The sequence below is a fragment of the Equus caballus genome, chromosome 10 (genome assembly GCF_041296265.1).
Source record: "Equus caballus isolate H_3958 breed thoroughbred chromosome 10, TB-T2T, whole genome shotgun sequence".
In the NCBI taxonomy this organism is placed as follows: Eukaryota; Metazoa; Chordata; class Mammalia; order Perissodactyla; family Equidae; genus Equus; species Equus caballus.
Window position 1 is genome coordinate 72,241,026 of NC_091693.1, and position 19,239 is coordinate 72,260,264.

At 38.7% G+C, this 19,239-nt stretch overlaps 2 long non-coding RNA genes across 2 annotated transcripts in view; one reads left to right on the forward strand and one right to left on the reverse strand.

The window, feature by feature from the left end:
* LOC138915820 (uncharacterized) overlaps window positions 1–19,239 on the forward strand; it is a 36,886-nt gene that overhangs the window by 2,179 nt on the left and 15,468 nt on the right. The gene's annotated exons all lie outside the window — the stretch shown is intronic.
* LOC138915821 (uncharacterized) lies at window positions 21–18,320 on the reverse strand. The gene is made up of 3 exons (XR_011422144.1): window positions 18,189–18,320; window positions 16,762–16,844; window positions 21–655 (listed from the first exon to the last, which is right to left on the reverse strand). It is a non-coding gene; the product is annotated as an uncharacterized lncRNA (long non-coding RNA).

The window sequence follows — 19,239 nt, forward strand, 5'->3', positions numbered from 1 at the left end:
GGATATAACCACTGGTTGTTGTCTGAAAACTTTACATCAATATCTTTGGAAGGCTCAAAAAACTGCTAGCATCAAAAGTTACATAATGATGTCAGTGTCTTTGAAGAAAATCCTAGACATAAGAGTTGAGCACTGTTTTAAGAAATACAGCATCATCAAAATACTTGATAGCAGGGAGGATAATATTGTTTCAAAAAACATGGATATTGACAACTCTGAGTCAAAAACTGTTGCAGAAAATGTTCTGAACATGAAGAAGTTTTAGAACTACCTTAACAACTTATTTTGCTTTTGTTTTTCCTTTTATATATGTCCAAATGTGTTATTTGATTTATGTCTAAATAAGTCTAAAAGAGCTCTTTAAATAAAGATAAAATAAAAATTCTATGTAAGAAGGCATTGTGTCATAGTTTAAATGGCAATGTTTTTCTTTCCTTTTTTCTGTCTTTCTTGGTGACATTTAAATAATGTTTATGGGGGCTGGCCCAGTGGTGCAGTGGTCAAGTTCACACGTTCTGCTTCGGTGCCCCAGAGTTCACAGGTTCGGATCCTGGGTGCAGACGTGGCACTGCTTGGCAAGCCATGCTGTGGTAGGCGTCCCACATATAAAGTAGAGGAAGATGGGCACGGATGTTAGCTCAGGGCCAGTCTTCTTCTGCAAAAAGAGGAAGATTGGCAGTAGATGTTAGCTCAGGGCTAATCTTCCTCAAAAACAAAAACACAAAAATAAATAAATAATGTTTATGTTTGACAGCTGATAATGTCTTAAATTAGATGAAATGCCGTAGTTTTCTTCCTGGAAAATTAATTGCATAGTAAAACAGTGGGAACATATCTTGTTTTTATATGTAAAATAATGTTAAATTCCGGGCACAGATGAATAAATGTGAGTTTTCCCTCTCGGAAGTGGGGCAATTTTTTGTTGATAAGGACTTCCTGCTTGATATCTAGCATTCCTGATCCCACCTAATGAAAGCCAGTAACTACCTGCATTCTTTGTTATAACCAAAACACACCTCCACAAATTCCCAAGAGATCCCTAAGGGAGGCACAGCTCCTGCTGGGAAGCTCTCCTTTAAATACTTAATGGGTATAGTATTCCCATTGCTTCTCACTAGAGGGAGCAACTGGTCTTCGAGAAAGTAATATGTCTAGTCTACGATGGAAGAACTTTGGAATGGTCTTTGACTATAAATGAAATACTCTTGTAATTTAAATTGAATTCCCATCTTTTATTCCCACTAAGCTGTAAGTAATTTTCTCAGACAGGCTTAGGTTTGTTATGATGGCTTTCAATAATCCCACCAGACCAAAGTACCTTATATGACCCTACATCCTCTAACAAAGTCCTACCTGTGTAGACTGGAGTCATAGACCTGGTTTCAAGTTTGAGTTCTGCCACTTACTGCCTGTTTGATCTGAGCAAGTTGCATCATCTCTTTGAGCCTACATAGGTAATATAATACATACTTTAAAGGCCTATTATGAAAATGAAATAAAATATGTGTAAAGTGTTTAACGCTTTAGTATTTTTATATTTAGTATTATTATATTTTTAGTATTATTTGTATTGTTTTATGCTAAAACTTACATACGTTAAAATTAAACTTTTGTACAAGGTATAATCAGGCACTAAATTCCATTACAACAGTTAAGTGTCTAGGAGTTCACAGAAGAAAGACATCCACGTGGGTTAGAGTGGTCAGGGAAATCTTCATGGAGGAAATGAGACTTGACTTGTATCCTACTGTGAGTAAGAGTTGAATAGCTTGAGGAAGAGGTGGGGCATGAGGACATAGTAATCATACTTGTCCACTGCTCCAGTTATTTCAACATGCATTCTAGACCTGCAGTATCCCATATGGTAGCCAGTAGCACATGTGACTATTTAATTGAAATTTATAATTCAATTCTTCAGTCATAATCACCACATTTCAAGTGCTCAGTAGCAACATCTGGCTATGACTACTGTACTGGACAATGTGCAGTATTTCATCATGGCAGAAGAGTTGTATTGGACAATGGTATTCCTGACATGTAGTATCTTCAGGTGGTGAACAGAAAGGGGGACTTGCTATAACTAAAATGCCATACCATGAAGATAGCAGACCTATACCTTATAAAGATCTTAAGGAAAAAATTATGCATTAAAATTCATGCTTTCAGTTAGCTTTTTTTTCTGAGCAAAAATTGTGTGTGTTTATGTTGGGAGTAAGTAGTCTTACTAGAAGTACTTATCTACTGGCTCACATAATATCAATAAGATAATCCAAATATGTTGCTTCACTATAAAACATAGATTTAAGATAATTTACAAAAGTACGCCCTTAAGAGAGAGGAATGAAGCTAAATGAATCAAATTCAGGAAGTATTAGTTAAAAAATTTGTGTCATTATATGAGTCATTTAAATAACCAATAAAATGTATGCTTGGTGGGACTACCCCCTACTGTATTTTTAGTAAGATAAATAAAGTGAAAAAAAAACTAATGTATGTGAAACAATGAAAATAATTACATATATTTTTAAAAGTCACTGTGAATCAGTGATTTGTTTGGTACAATAGCATAAACTGACAGTCAAGTCATTTAATAAACTTGCCTTTATATTTGAAAACATCTCAAAATCCTAAGGTTAAGAAATTTCATAGAAGGGAAAATATTTCTTTGCATTTTCTAGATAAATCCTTTAAACATTGTTCCTATGAATTTGTGTTGTTGCTGTTCATTAGAACTCCAGAGCTCATATATAATCTTACCAAAATATCAGAAATTTTTTTTTTAGTACAGTCCCAAGGTCAAAGAATCTTTTTAGAACAACCAGACATTCATGATAAAAAAGGCCTACTTCTTTTAAAGCAAGTTTCATCAAAGTCATTTACTACTTTCCACATAAAAATTAATTTAATATGAAAAGTTCATATTATAGTATCTAACTTGATACTTTGGCTGTCATAACTCTTTATTCGTTAGCTGAGAACTCTGCCTTGTGAATTCTTTGGCTCTAAGACTATATTACAACTTCCTTCGGTTTGTGAGCAAGCCATTCTATGCACATATGTTTTAAAAATGTGAAAAGTTGATTTGGAAAGAGACCACCATTCGTTCATTTGATGGAAATTATCTCATCCCCTCTATGACATAGGTCACCTTGTTGTAAAGATTAGGAGATCTCAGAGAGGTCGAGTGACTTAGCTAAAGTTTCTTGGTGAGCAGTGGAGTGTGGACTTTGCCTGACTTCAAAGCTCTTTCTACTATGCCGTATTGCTTTTCTGATTTCTTGAAATCTTTGACAAAAACCAGGAAATTCAAGGACTGTTGCCTGTTTCCTGATAAGTTCTTTTTCCAGTGTTCGCATCTTCAGTGCCTAGCACCCAGAGGATCTTCATGCAGTGTTGTCTACATTGAATGATTCCACACTGAAGGCTAACTTAAACAGCCATGGGAACTGTTATACATTAATCTAAACAGAACATATGGCTTTTAGGAGACAGTTGCCCTCAGTGGAAGCATTTATTAAATGTGGGACAGATTTAAGAAACAATTCATCCTGCTACTGCTGGTATTTCTAACTTAACAGCATTTCCAGATTCTCGGACTTGGGGTTCAGAGATTTCATTTGCTGATGAATGAACTCAAGGATAAAAGAGCTCTAGCCAGTAAATATTTCATTAGTTTTTACTGTTTTATACTCAGAAGGAAGTTTTGAAAATAAAGGTTTTTTATCAGGAAATACATAAAGTCCAATTTGGAAATAACTTTTTCTAACTCATCCTGAGAAGAGAGAGGCAAACTGCATTCTTCCCACTTAGCATATCATCTATGCATATGTAGCCTCTCAGTTGGAAACATTTCCCTGATTCCAAAAACAGAGGGTTCATCTTAACTTCTCTCCCAAAGGAGAAAGTTTTCCCAGTTCAACTCCCGTGAAAACAATAAACGCTGGTCCTAGAACTGAGTTACTAATACAAAAAAGTAAACAGAGCCCCCAGTCTAAATTTGCTTGATTTTCTAGCCACCATTCTGCTCTGCAATGTCATCTGTAGCACAGTAAGTGGAGGCACACACTGGAGACCTGGACACTCTATTTGTTCTTTCCAAAGTCTATAAAATCAAAACATATTTGTTATTGTTTACTACATGCAGGACACGGAGCTGGAATTCAAAGATCTGAAAAGCACGAGGGGCCATCCCAGTGGCGCAGTGGTTAAGTTCACACGTTCTGCTTCAGGGGCCCTGGGTTCGCCAGTTCGGATCCCAGCTGCAGACCTATGCATGGCTTGTCAAGCCATGCTGGGGCAGGTGTCCCACATATAAAGAGCAGAGGAAGATGGGCACAGATGTTAGCTCAGGGCCATTCTTCCTCAGCAAAAAAAGAGGAGGATTGGCAGTAGATGTTAGCTCAGGGCTAACCTACCCCCCCCCCCAAAAAAAATCTGAAAGACGTAAATTCTGTTCATTTATGACATTGTGGAGAAGATAGAGAAACAAATAATTATAATACCAGATGATAAATGCAGCAAGAGAGATGTGAGCAAAGGGCTGTGAATTCACGGAACAGGAAGTTTGTATTCCTATAATTGAAAAGAGAGCTGGGTGAGAATTCACAAAGAGATAATTTTGAGATGATTTCTAATAGAAAAATAGGATTATAACAGGAACAGGGAGAGAGAGAGAATTTCAGGCTGATGAAACAACTTGAGCAAAGACCCAGACACAAGTAGGAGCCCAGACAGCTTGAGGAATGTCTGAAAGATAGGGCAATTAGTGGGAGGTGATGGTTAGGTAGAAGGGAGTCTGATGGCTAAGGGCCTTTTACATATGTGTGTGTGTGTGTGTGTGTGTGTGTAAGTGTAATATATATTATTTACATAATTGTATACACATTTTAAAATCCTATGAGTATTAGAGGATATTGAAAGTTTTTAAACGGGAGTGACATGGATTGTGTCAGAAAATAACATTAATTGTCGTATGGAAAATGGCTTGAAGTTTGTACGATTAAAGGCTGGGAGATCAGTTGTGAAGTGTAATAATTCAGACAGGGATTGATGAAGATATCTTTAGAAATGTGGTAGTGACAGAACTGAACATTTCAGAGAAATAATAAAACAATTGACTGAAAAACTAGATATGAAAGTGAGTGAGGAGTTAAAAAAAAGTGATTTGTTTTAGTTTGGACAACAGGGATGGGTGGAAATGTGAGTGAGTTATGGAGTATAGGAAGAGGATCTGGTTATGCCGGGAGGGGAGAAGTCACAAGTTCGGTTATAGACAAGGAGAGTTCTGTTGTGAATCTGGAGCAGCCCACTGGAGATACTGGAAGATGGATTTGAGTGTTTGTAGATCAGAAGAGTGCGGTCTACAGATAGATTTGGAAGTCATTAGCGTATAGGTGATAGTGGAAACTCTCAGTGGATGAGAATGCCAGAAAGACATGTAAAAGGAGAAAAAAGGAGAGCAAAGAATAGAACTCTATGAAACGCCAACATAAAAGAGACAGGTGAGGTGAGACAAGCAGAGGAAATTGAAAAATATTCTTTAGAGGTAGGAGAAGAAGCACAAGAGAATGTTGTCCCAGAAGGCAAGGGAGGAACGGGCTTGAGGAAGCTAGGGTTCAGGGAATGCAGCCATGTTGAGTGAGGTGAAGACTGGGAAGAGAAGTTCCTGAGTTGGGCTGCTGTGTGGGCATGGGCCTCTTTAGTGAAAGCAGTTTCAGAAGAGTGGAGGGACAGAAGGGTTACAAGGTCGAGGAATGAATGAGAAACCAAGAAAGTATAGACGGCATGTGAGGTCAGTGCTTTCAAAACTGGCAGTTCAGAAAAGGAGAAAGACTAGGTGATAGATTCAGGGAGACATTGGTCTGAAGGAAGAGAGTTTGTAAGAAGTGGGGTATAGAGAAGTCCTAATTGTATATGTAAATTCAAGTAAAGATAGTTCGGATGTCTTAAAAAGTTTTGTCTAACGTAACAATATACCATAGACTGGGTGGCTTATAAACAACAGAAATTTATTTCTCACAGTTCTAGAGGCTGGAAGTCTGAGATCAGGTTCCTAGGGTGGTTGAGTTCGGTGAAAGCCCTCTTCCCATTTGGAGACTGCTGACTTCTCATATCCTCATATGGCAGAAGGAGGGCAAGAGAATTCTCTGGAGTCCATTTAATAAGGGCACTAATCCCATTCATGAAGGCTCCACTCTCATGACCTAATCATCTCCCAAGGGCCCCACCCTCTAAAACCATCACATTGGGGGTTAGGATTTCAGCATATGAATTTTAGGGGGACACAAATATTCGGTACATTGCACCAGGCAAAAAAAACTAAATGTCAGTAGATGAAAGGTTAGATAAATTATGTCATGTTCAAACAATTTAATATTACATAACCTTTCAAAAAAGAATAAAATGGATCCAAAGTAGTGACTTGGAAAAGTATCCATGTTACATTAAAAGATAAAAGAACATTGCAGATCAATAAGTATATCACAATTTTATTTTAATAACTAATATAAATTGATTCCTGTATATCTGTATAAACATGGAAAATGTTTGGCAGGTGGTTTCCATGGAAATGGGGATCAGAAAAGGGAAGAGGGCTTTAACTCCTTGCTTCCTACCGTTTTAAAGAGAGGTGGTGACATTAAAATAACTTTTATACTTTGTTTGAATTTAGAATATTTTTCCAACAAACATTAAAAAAAACTCTCTTATACAATGATGAAATTTAACCTTATATGATCAAATACAGAATTTAGTATTCATTCAAAAGAAGAAAACAACATGAACTAACACATTTGCTTTGATAACTTTTTGGACTGGATAACTTTTTGGCTGAAGCCAAAACACTTGCTCAAAATGTGATATTGAGTTCAAGGTTAATTAAGGATTTTTTTTTTTTGCTTAAACCTGGAAGGTGAGGCCAATATTAGGTTAAAAAGTAATTTAAAACAGCTGAAACTCAGTCAGAAACTTAATTTATTGAGGTGAACCTGTGTATTATGGAGTATTGGTTGCTTTAAAATGAGCCAGAAGTGACCTTGGTGATTTGGTAGTATTTCTTTTATTTAAAGTATATTTTAAAATTTATGTATGTATATTGTCAGTGTTCTACAGACAAACAGAACCAATCGGAGGTAGATATAGATATAGAAATAGAGGTAGTGATAGAGATAGAGATTTATCATGAGGAATTGGCTCATGAGATTATGGAGGCTGAGAAGTCCCATGATCTGCCATCTGCAAACTGGAAACCCAGGAAGGTCAGCGATGTAAGTCAGTCTGAGTCCAAAGGCCTGAGAACCAGGGGAGCTGATATAAATCCCAGTCCAAGGATAGGACATTAGATGAGATGTCCCTGCTCCACCATGATGAAGGGAAAAAGATGCAAATTCCTCCTGCCTCCACATTTTGTTCTAGTTAGACCCTCAACAGATTGGATGGTGCCCACCTACATTGGGGAGGGTAGTCTACTTTACTGAGTCTAGGAATTCAAACGCTAGTCTCACCCAGAAACACCCTTACAGACACACCCAGATATAATGTTTAATCTGGGCACACCAGTCAAGTTGACACAAAATTAACCATCACAATCTACAAGTTAGTAATTAGTGAATAGTCAATAATTATGTCTATTTTTTATAAAAACTTATTTTGTATGAAAGGTTTAAAAGCAGGGTGCTGGAGTTAGCAAAAGCACACCTGGCTTCGAAGTTAAAAATAGTTTATTTGTTAGAATTTCATTGAAGATAACCGATTCTTTTTAAATTAAAAGGCTCCTATAGTCATACGTAAGTTTAAGTAACTTAAATAATCTAAACCAACCTTCTTAGACTGAACTTTGGGGTCTAGATGTATTAATAGAAGTGTCAAGGAAGATGGGAAAGTCGTGAATAGGGGACTTGAAAACTCAAGGCCACAAGGACTCTTGGAATGGAGAGAAGATGGGAGAAGCATTTGTGAAGGGAGGAAGACGGTGTCAGAGAAAAGCCCTGTGAGCCGATACCGGGGTCCATGGCATCAGAGGTAGTTCAGCAAGTCAGAACCTCAGGCCAGAGTCTCTTCATCCAGTCTTTGGCCCCTTTTTGAAGCCAAAAGGGAGAATATAACAAAAAAGAGGAGACGTAAGTATAAGTCCCTCCCCCAATCTCCTCTCGCTGATCTTTATCACCAATTCCAATGCAGAACATACCCTCTCAGAACCCTGAGATATATTGAAATGAAGAGAACATCCACCAACCACCTATTGGGCACGTCCTGTTGTAAGCATGATAAGTGTTGAGGATTCCAGGATAAAGATACTGGTTTTGCCCTGAGAAATAGTCTAGAGGGATGGAAGGTGAGTTGGAAATAAATCATTACACTGCAGTTTGAAAAGGGGAATGTTAGGCATATTTTGCCAAGTACAATCTGAGCACTTAGCACAGAAAAAAGACCTAGTGAGTGCCTGGGTAGTTTGCAGAGAGCTTCATAGAAAGGGTACACTTGAGCTGGAACATGAAGGAAGAAGAAAGATGTGAGAGGAAAGGATGGGAGACAGGCTCAGGGAACAGCCTAGGCAAAGGTAGAGAGGAGGGAGAAAGCTGGCTTGTGTGACAAGTATAGACAAAATAGGGGGGCAAGAGTGGGTAGGGGAGGAAAGCGGAGGGAAGAAGGCTGGAATGTGGATGGACTGGGCTGTATTTGAAGGGCTTTGAGGTTCTTTGTGGAGTACTGTGTTCTGCCATCAGTGTCCTACTGAACTCTGACAGCATGCATTTATTTTTTCCTATTTAAAATTTGCTGACTTTATCCCGAACATTTTAAAATTTCAGGGTCTTTATATAAGATGAGATGTGATCTAACAGCTAAATTCGCCAAGATGTGGATTAGGAAGGCAGGAACCACTATACAGAAAATAAAATATAACAGCTTTAATTTAAATGTTTAAACAAAGTAGAGCTGTCTAGGTTTTCAGAAAGTGATAATGTACCTCCTGAAAATTCATTATGTTTTTTGATACTGTTGGTTTCAGTTATTTTTCAATACATGACTAAACCCTGGAAGAGAATAATTTTAATTCAAAGCTTAAATAGGTTTACTAAAGGGGAAAAAGAAAATTGCTAGTTGTCATTTTATTTCCATCCTAAAAATAGCTGGAACATTATCATTAGAAGTCTTTTTGAAAGTAGAACTTCATAAATTGGGACTCTGATGAAAATTTTTCTATAATCTCATGAGATTTGCCTTTGCTTAGCAAACCATCTCTTCATGATTATTGCAAACAAATAATAAACAACGTATATTAGAGTTATGTTTACAATATAAAAAATAGATAAGTCCTTTCATTCAACCTCATCAGTCTTGGAAACTTTTTTTTCAGTACAGAGATATTTCTGAAATCCCTACTGTGTACTAGGAGCCATTCTAGATACTGGGAATATAGCTTTGAACAAGACGTGCCCAATCCCTGCCCATAAAATGACAATAAATATGAAAATGTATAAAAAGATAATTTAGGGGACTAATAAATTCTTTTAAGAAAGTCACTTAAGGGGCTGGCCCCGTGGCCGAGTGGTTAAGTTCGCGTGCTCCGCTGCAGGCGGCCCAGTGTTTCCTTGGTTCGAATCCTGGACGCGGACATGACACTGCTCATCAGACCACGCTGAGGCAGCGTCCCACATGCCACAACTAGAAGGACCCACAACGAAGAATATACAACTATGTACCGGGGGGCTTTGGGGAGAAAAAGGAAAAAATAAAATCTTTAAAAAAAAAAAAAAAAAAAAAGAAAGTCACTTAAAAGAGTGACAGGGGCTAAATAGTAAGAGGAGGCATTTGTGTGGAGGTGATATTTGAGTTAGACCAGAATGGTGAGAAGGGGATCCACTGGGAAGAGTATTATGAACAGAAGAAACAAAAGAGCCAAGACTCTGAGGCAAGTCTAGTCGACAACAAGAAGAGTATGAGGCTGAGTAGTAAACAAGCTTCATTTAGGAGGTGAGGTCAGAGAGATGGGGTAGTCAGATCACGTAAGGCTTTGAAGGCTGTAAGGAAACTGGATTCTATTCTAGTAATGAGAACCTGTGAGTGTTTGGTAGCGTGAGGGTGACGTAACCGGATTCATGCTTTGGAAAAGTCATTTGGGCTGTTTTGTGGAGATTTCGTGGGGAGGAAAAGTGGAGGCATGGAAGCCAATGAATCCTTCAGCGGTCCAGGGGAGAGTCGCTATTGGCTTGGGCTAGGGTTGTCACTGTAGAAATTACGAGAAGCGGTAAGACTCAGGATATAATTTAGATAGGCAAACTGCCAGGCCAGAATACTAGAGATTTGAAGGATAAACATCCTAGCTCCTCACCTTTCTGGTGGAGAACAACTCTGATGCATGTTCCACACAGTCTCTCAAAGGTCCCAGTGACCTCTGGTCCCAGCTGCTCTCATCAATAACCTGCTCATCATCACCCCTGTAGTGGCTCCCTTCCTTCCTTCTCTTTCCCCAGTTCTCCAACTAGTGTCTCTTGGGATCACCTCCTAAATAAACTACTTGTACTCCAGCCCCTGACCAAGGGTCAGCTCCCAGGGGAACTCCGTTTAAGATGCTACTTTTAGTAAATTCTGAATAGTTAATTAATGGGGACTACAATGAGGACCTTTAATAGGTGATATTTTTAGGATTATTGATTTGTTGCATATGCTTCAAGATAACAAAACTTCATTTTCACCTCAAGTTTATTCTCCCCTCTACTTTCAAGGTCCTCTTTATGAATTTTCTTAGGGTAAATTATCTGGACCATTTTTTGTCAAACCAGGGAAAGGTTAAGTTAGAGGAAGAGGTGGAGTTGCTCCAGCACCTCTTTGCCTCATAAGGCACCGTCTACCACCACAATGGAGCTCTCTGGAATTTAGTCGTGATCTGTGATCACCAGGCTCTTAATGAATTCTTGCTAAACTGTCGTCACGGGAATTGGATTGAGGATTCAGACATGGTGATTAACCATCCTGGTTTGCCTGGGACTAAGGGGTTTTCCTGGCCTGAGAAATTCAGTGTTAAAACTGGTCAGTCCCAGGTAAATCTGAATTACTGGTGACTTTTTCAAAGTTTAAGCCCTGGATAAGAAATATTTGTGTTCTAATTCCTGATTTGCCATTTATTGGCTTAGTGATCGTGGACAATTTGCTTAACCTTACTGTTCCTTCATTTCTTATCTGTAGGGTAGAGTTAACGCTAATACCAAATTCATAAATCTGTTGTGAAGAATAAATGAGGTTATACATATGTGGTAGGTAGAATAATGGCCCCCCCAAGATGTCCATGTCCTAACCCTTGGAACTGATGGATATATTATGTTATATGGCAAAAAGAAATTAAGGTTACCAATGAAATAATGGTTGCTAATCAGCTGACCTTGAGATAGGGAGATTTTCCTGGATTTTATCTGTGTAGACCCAATGTAATCACAATGGTCATTTAAAGCAGAAGAAGGAGGCAGAAGAGGATGTCAGAGTGATGCAGTGTGAAAAGAACTTCACCAGCACTGCAGGCTTTGAAAAAGGAGGAAAGGGCCCCTAGACAAGGAATGTGGAAGCTGGAAAGGGCAGGGAAATGGATTGTCCCCTAACGGCTCCAGAAAGGAAAACAGCCCTGCCGATACCTTTAGTTCAGCTTAGTAAAACCCATTTTGGGCTTCTGATCTCCAGAACTGTAAGGTATTAAATTTGTGGTGTTATAAATTACTAAGTTTGTGGCCATTTGTTACAGCAGCTATAGAAAGCTAAACATGTAAAGCATAGAACACATTTTCTGACATACAGTGTTCACATAATACCCTTAGCTAACTCAGTTCCAGTGTTAATACTCAACAGGAAACATTTGACTTTTCTGCATTTTGAGAGCCGGCCAGGGTGAAGAGAAGCCAGATTCTTCTGCTCTATCTATTTATGAACACCTTTCTCAATCATTAACCCCTGAATAAAAAAATTTTTTTCTATACCTCAGGCTAGATAAATTATATTTTTCCTTTGAACCCTTACGCATTGTTTGTACATCTATTAGGATTATTTGATTTCTCTTGTTTTGAATTATTTGTGAATTTATTTTACTTATCCCTCTTTGGAAACAAGTTGAACATGAGGACAATTTTAACTAGCTTTTCTATTCCCAGGATGGTATCAATTTGCATAGAGTAGGTACTAAGTACTAAGTATTTTAAGTAATAAATATGGGAATAGAGGAAGTGAAGGCAAGCAGTTTTAATGTGATCTAAAAATTCCACAGTCACGTCCGCTCACATGGCAATGCCCAATCCTGGTTTGCAAGGGAGGCAGAGAGAAGTTAGTCTCCAGCTAATGTGGTTTTGTGCTCACCTAAAATTCCTGGAGGAAGAAAGAGGACTGAATATCGAGGAACAATTAGCAGTTTCTCCCTCTACTGGTTTTAAGAATAATTTGAGCCAATTAAAAGTTATCTATAATTAGGGGTTTAGAAGCTATGAGGGAGCAAAATGTCCCAAAGGCATGGTAAACTAGAAGTGTAGGTAAACTCTCTCATCCTGAAAGCCTGCTTGAATTGAAAAATTATTCCTTGACTTTGAGTGTCATAGAATTTGAGCTCATAAGTCTTACATCTATTATAACTGAAATATATTTGCCTTATCCTGGGCCAAAATTTTCAAGAGTATAAGCCAAGTTAGGTCAGTTTTCTGGAGTCTGCCCTTCAGAACTTCCTCATTTTTTAATTTCCTGGCTTTAATGGCAAACAGAATGAGGAAGAAAAAGGGCAAAAGAAATGTATGCCACATTTGTGGGTAGTGGAAAGAGGTGGCAGAGGCAAGCACAGAATTCTGAGTATAGTTACAAATATATATTAGCTAAGCTCTGGATGAACTTTTGATATATAATTGGTTGGACCATTAAGGATTTTTAGGAAGAAGAAACAAAATCCTAAACTGATTTAATCTTCTGGGGATGTTATTGTTTTTACTCGGGGCTTTTCTCTGGTGTTCTTAAGTCCTATAGCTAATGCAGCAGCCAGCATGTGTTAAAGTTACTTTAAAATGTGGGTGGGTTACTTCCTTTTTCCTAAACGAGTCAGAACACATTATAGGCAGAGAGGACACATTTTAAAAATACCTAGATCTAAATAGATATAGATTAGGTATAGGCATGAGAATAGGTATAGAAACAGAGAGACGGAGATTGAGACAGAGAGAGAAATAAAGATGAGAGAGGTTCTTCTCACTCAACTTGTACCAAATAGGGTCTCCAAAACTTGAACAAAACTCTTCACAACTTTTTTTTCTCACCTCAGAGGTCCAAGATAATCTTTTAGTGCACATCTTTCACAGTTATTAATCTTCAAATGGATAATTCCACAGTATACTGAGAATTGAAGCTGAGAAAGTAAAATTAACATGGCCTGAAAAAAAGTTACTTAACACATTTTTCTGTTTTCTGAGATTGCCAGGGTTTTGACGATGGTTGGCTGTGGCAAGGATAATGTGGAACATTAGATAGAAATATAGTTGTGGAATTTTAATAAACTGCCAGTCTGCTAATAATTTGCTTTGGTTCAAACCATTTTTTTTGCTTGGCAGTTATTCAGAAGTCTTAGTCCAGAAAAAAAGTATAAAATTTTCATAGAAGGATGTGCATAGTGTTAAGAGAGCAAGAGAAAGACAGACCTTCACACTTTCTGGAAAGAGACTATTCAATGCTACACTATTAAATTTGTATTTTTGGTGGTTCCTCCAGTCCTTTGGGATCCAAAATCACAATTAGAGAAACAATAAGTAAAAGAGTCACGTTTGAAAAGTAAGTTTCAAGTAGTACATTTTTGGTGGCTGTTACTATTTTCAGAATACTAAAATTTCAGAATACTAAATATTCCTTAATAGCAGAGGACTCATTTCCTGCCATATTTGAATATTATTTTCATACAGATGCAAAAATGAAACAAAAAAAACCCCAATTTCAAAAGTACAAGTTCCTTTAACTTCTGAATATTTAGTGTTATCATTCTGTTTGATAAAATTTCAAGTAGTGAAGAGCTGAGAATTTTTAGAATTCAGAGGGACCATGTCTAATATTTGGCAATTTCTTAATATGCTTCATGACTTATATTTATCTTATCTTTCCCGTCCTGCTAAAGATCTACTTTGCATAATTGTTTTCCTGACTATTCTGCCTCAGGCTATAAAGTCTAATGAAGGGATTTTTGGCCTTCTACTAACTTACTAGTGCTAGTGTCAAAGAACTATTGTCCTTCACCCACTCCTCCCCCACTTTGAATCTAAGTCCAAAATAAACGAAGGGTAACAAGTTTTCTTCACTGCTTTTTAGCATAGAGTTTCAGTTCAGGAAAAGTTCTGTTCAAGAATGAATTCCAGCAGTGTTCCTCATGCCGGCAGGCAGCATAAAAGACTTGGACTAATGGAAGTAAGCCAGAGTAAATTCCACTCTATTTGAGTGAAGTCATTTCTATATGATAACATGTGATTATGATTCTTAATGCAAACTTCATGGCCATCTTTTCTTAAGAGTTTACATGATAAGCATTTATGGACAAAAACTTAAAATTATCCCAACTGTGGTTTGTATTCAGATACTATTCAAACACAAAGTTTGGAGTAAGGTCCTAAGAGATAGCACATTCTATGGTTGGTCTACTGAGGTAGTCGGGCTGAAATGTTTTGGATGGGTGTTCGTGTGAACATGAAGAAAGAGACAGCAGACAACTTCCGGTGTAGGCTTCCCCCTGGGAAGTGAAAGGCGGTCCTGAAGACCCACCTGGAGAGGGAGTCTTGTACCTCTTCCTCCTTGGATGGTCAGGACTTCCTGGATGCCCTGGCCTTACCCATGTGGAGTAAGGCTGTGCAACCCTGTTTCAGGAGAAGTCGAGTCCTGCTCGTGATCGTGCTCTTTTGTTGTGTGTTACCTCTTCTTTTAGATGTCTATATGTCTTAAGAGGGAAGAACTATTTTATTCCTTCTTCATATATTTACTCTTGATCCTTCAATCCCTTCTCTATACCACAGCCGGAGTGATCTGATAAGTAGTATCAGATTAGCTCACATCCTTACTTTAAACCCCTCAGTGGCTGTTTATCTCTTAGGATAAAGACCAAACTACTTTTACCTCACCCTAAGTTCTCTCTCTTTCTCCCTTCTAGCCATAGTTAATGGCTTTCATGTCCACATTTAGGCCAAGCTCCTTCCCGACTTGAGTCATTTTTATGCAGTTTGCTTTGCCTGGAATTCTCTCCACTTCCATCTTTCCCACCTCCCTCACCCTTTTCACCGCTACCTCTTATTCATCCTTCTCAACTCAAAAGTCGCTTCCTCTGAGAAGCCTTCCTTGAGCCCGTGTAGAGGCTCTTCTGCGTAGGGCCTGTGTGGAGATACCAGGTTAAACTCCTTCCCCCTCATACACTTTCACCACACTCTGCTTCCCCATTTGTAGCACTTACTACAATTGTAGTTAATTATTTATTTAATGCCTGTTTCCCTTGCTAGATTGTAAACTCAACAATGACATCAAATATGCAATTAACAGCTGCTGTATTACAAATATCTAGCACAACATCTGGCACATTTTAGACATTCAATATATATTTGTTGAATAAATGCATAAAGGGTGAGCCAACAAATGACCAAATGGATGGTTGAATGGATGGCTAGTCTGATTCTTTTTTGCACACTACCCCACCTCCACCACCCAGGATGCATGCGGGGCAAGACAGCAAGAGATATGTGCATGTAATAGGTCCCATAGGGCACAGCACAATGAGGGCAAGGGAGGGCTGGGGGGTGGGGACGGGAGCTGATAAGCCCTTTCCTTAGAGGCAGCTACATACAGTTCAGGAGGGCCAGAGATCAAATTTCCTGAAGAAGAGTGAGGGCTTTGGGTGGAATGGTGAGCCAGGCCTGTAATGGCTGCTGAGGGACAGAATGAAGCCAAAAGCCAAAGATGCTGAAATAAGGAGCAGTGAGCCAGAAGTGGAGAAATGAAGGCCTTCTCAGTAGTTCTAGAAATAACATGCCAAAGCCTGGGGAGCCTTCTGTGAGCTCCACTCACATTGTCACGGGTGAAATGTTCATTTAAAGGCAACAGTCCAGGTCGCAAGGTATTTACCCCCACTTTTCAAATACACTTCCACCTTTCCTTACCTGAAATCTTTATAGTTCCATGAGTTTGAAATTCAGATATTTTTGGATATTAGAAAAGAGATAGATAGGGTGCACATACCATGAGTTAAGCATCATCCCCAGTGAGTTCTGAGGCAACCCTTGTTATCAAACACACCAATAGTCATGCAGTGAAATGTATGAATATTCACAGTGAGTGGGATAAAGAAGCACCATCAAGAGCCTCAGGTCAATTCAGGTCTAGTTTTGCTGCCAAATGAAATACAAAAGTACTTTCAGAGTTTTTGTATTTGAAAATTCTGGATGAGAGATTGTGGGCCTGGTACAAAGCCTTGTGTGCTTCCGGTGCCCTGTTAATTCCTGTTTGATTCTCAGCAGCAAGGGAGGAAATGCCCTGGTCGTCTGATTCAGGGAAATCCTGACTCAGGGAAATTCCCAGAGTTCTCCCTGGCCTCATCTGCCCAGAAGGAAACTTGGCCACTGCCTGTCTTTTTCTTAGGCTGCTGTGAGATTGCTGTCAGTCTAAAATCCTTATTAAGTATCTGGTGTATTCAGGGCTCAGTCAGGAGATAGAAAGATAAGCAGAAGATGCGCTATTTAGATTTATCCTTCTTTAGGTAATCCTTCTCCATCCTAGACATTTTACCTGAACTCCATGTCTGATTTCCAACGGCGTAATATACAGATCCACTCAGCATTTGAAAACAAAACAGGTTATCCTCCTTCAACCTGGAATCAAACAAAAACCAAAATCTACTACTTATCTTATAATCCTTATCACCACCTGTTGAATTGCCCAAGCTAGAATCAAACTTTCCTTTTCTTTACTTTTCACACATGACTGGCACTAAATGCTGTTGAATCACCCACACGGCTGCCTTCCTCTCACACGCAACGAGGCCTCCATCACCTCCGTTTATTCAGCCTCCCAAGTCTCTTCTCTGCCCCTTATTTTATGTTCTCTCATATCCGTCCATCTCTTCCTCGCTGACTTTAGCCATTTTTCTATAATAAATTATTTTTTAACGTACCATTTGCTTTAAAAATTTTTATTTTCTTAAAAATGTCAATGTCATAAAAAAATAAAGACGGAGGAACTTTCCAGATTAAAAGACACTAAAGAGACAAGAAAATGAAATACAACAATTCATGATCCTGGATTTGGTGCTATACAAGATAAAAAAATGCCATAGTATCAAGGTCATTATTAGGACAATTGACAAAATTGAAATAGATAAAAGTATTATATCACCGTTAAAATTTCCTGAATTTGACAACTGTAATATGATTATAAGAAAGGATGTTTTCAGTCTTACAAAATACACACCGACCTATTTAAAGATTTTATTTTTCCTTTTTCTTCCAAAGTCCCCCTGGTATGGTACATAGTTGTGTATTTTTAGTTGTGGGTCCTTCTAGTTGTGGCATGTGGGACGCCACCTCAGCATGGCTTGACGAGCGGTACCATGTCCGCACCCAGGATTCGAACTGGTGAAACCCTGGGCCGTGAAGCAGAGCGTGCAAACTTAACCACTCGGCCACTGGGCCGGCCCCAACACACTGAACTATTTAGAGGTAAAGGAATTATGTATGAACCTACTCTCAGCTAGTTCAGAAAAAACATAATATGTGTGTATATACCTATCAGTATATGTGCGTGTATTTATACGTGTATGTGTGTACATGTATACGTGCATATCTATGTCTATTTCTATATGTCCTTATAAATAATATTTATATTATACAGTGAGAGAGAGAATAATAAAGCAAATGTGACAAAATAGTAACAACTGGTAAATCTGGGTAAAGCATATATATAGTTCTTTGCACAATTCTTGCACCCTTCCTGTAAGTTTGAAATTATTTCAACATAAAAACTTCTAAAACTTCAGTTTTTAAATACTAAACTTGTATTACTTTTATCCAAACAACAAACTTTATTAGAACATAAACACACACACATATACACAAATACACGATTTCATCAGCTTCCCACTGCCCATATAGAGTGTAAGCTCCTCAGCGTCATACTGAGGAACTTTCTATAATCTGGTCCCAACTCAGTTTTTTTACCTCACTCTTTGCTTTTCCTCCAGGTACTCCTTACTCTATCCATGCTGAAATGATCAGCATTCTTTCCTCCTCCTGTGTTTCTGTTCCTGCTGTTCTCTCTGAATGGCATGCCCTGCTTGTTCCTCTGCTGGTGACTTCCTGTGCCTGCTTTGAGACCAAGCTCACGAGTCAGCTCCTCTGCGATACCCTCCTCTACAGCCCTTGGCAAAGTTAGCACTTCCCTCCTGTTATGGACTGAAGGTTTGTGTTCACTGAAGTTCATATGTTGAAGCCTGAACCCCCAGTGTGATTATTTTAGGAGATGGGGCCTTTGGGAGGTCATTAGGGTAAGATAAGGGATTAGTGCCCTTATAAGAAGAGACACCAGAGAGCTTGCTCTCTCTCTTTGTCATGTGAGGATACAATGAGAAGGTGGCTATCTGGGCTATCTGTAAGCCCTGTAAAGAGTTTGCACCAGGAACCCAATCTGCTGACACTTTAATCTTGGACTTCCCATGTACCAGAGCTGTGAACAAATACTTTTCTGTTTTTTAAGTCATGCTGTCTGGGGTATTTTGTTATGGCAGCCTGACCAGACTAATGCACCCATCTCTGTATTCATAACACTTTGCATAGAGGTAAAATATAACAGTTAGGACTCTGTCTTATACTGAGTCGCGGTGGATCTTTCTCTCCCACTGCAGGGTGAATCCTGAGGGCAGCAGTTGTGTGCTTTATCTTTCTGTCCTCAACACAGTGCCTGACCCTCTGGAGTCCAGGCTTGCTGAACGAATGAAGCAGAATCCGAACCTGACCACTTCATCATTCACTAACCCTACTGTTTGAGTGTGGATTCATTACTAGTTTGCTTGAATTTGTGACAAGTTGCTTTTAGTATTTGACAGAGAGAGCCACAGTTTCTAATCCAGCAGGAGACACGGTACATAGCCTTGCCTGCCTGTTGCTGGATCATCTGTGATGCATTTCAGCGACCTCAAGAGAATATCTTAATAAAGAATGTTGAATGCTTTTAATTGAAAACTGTTACACTGAAAAGAAATAAAATTTCCAT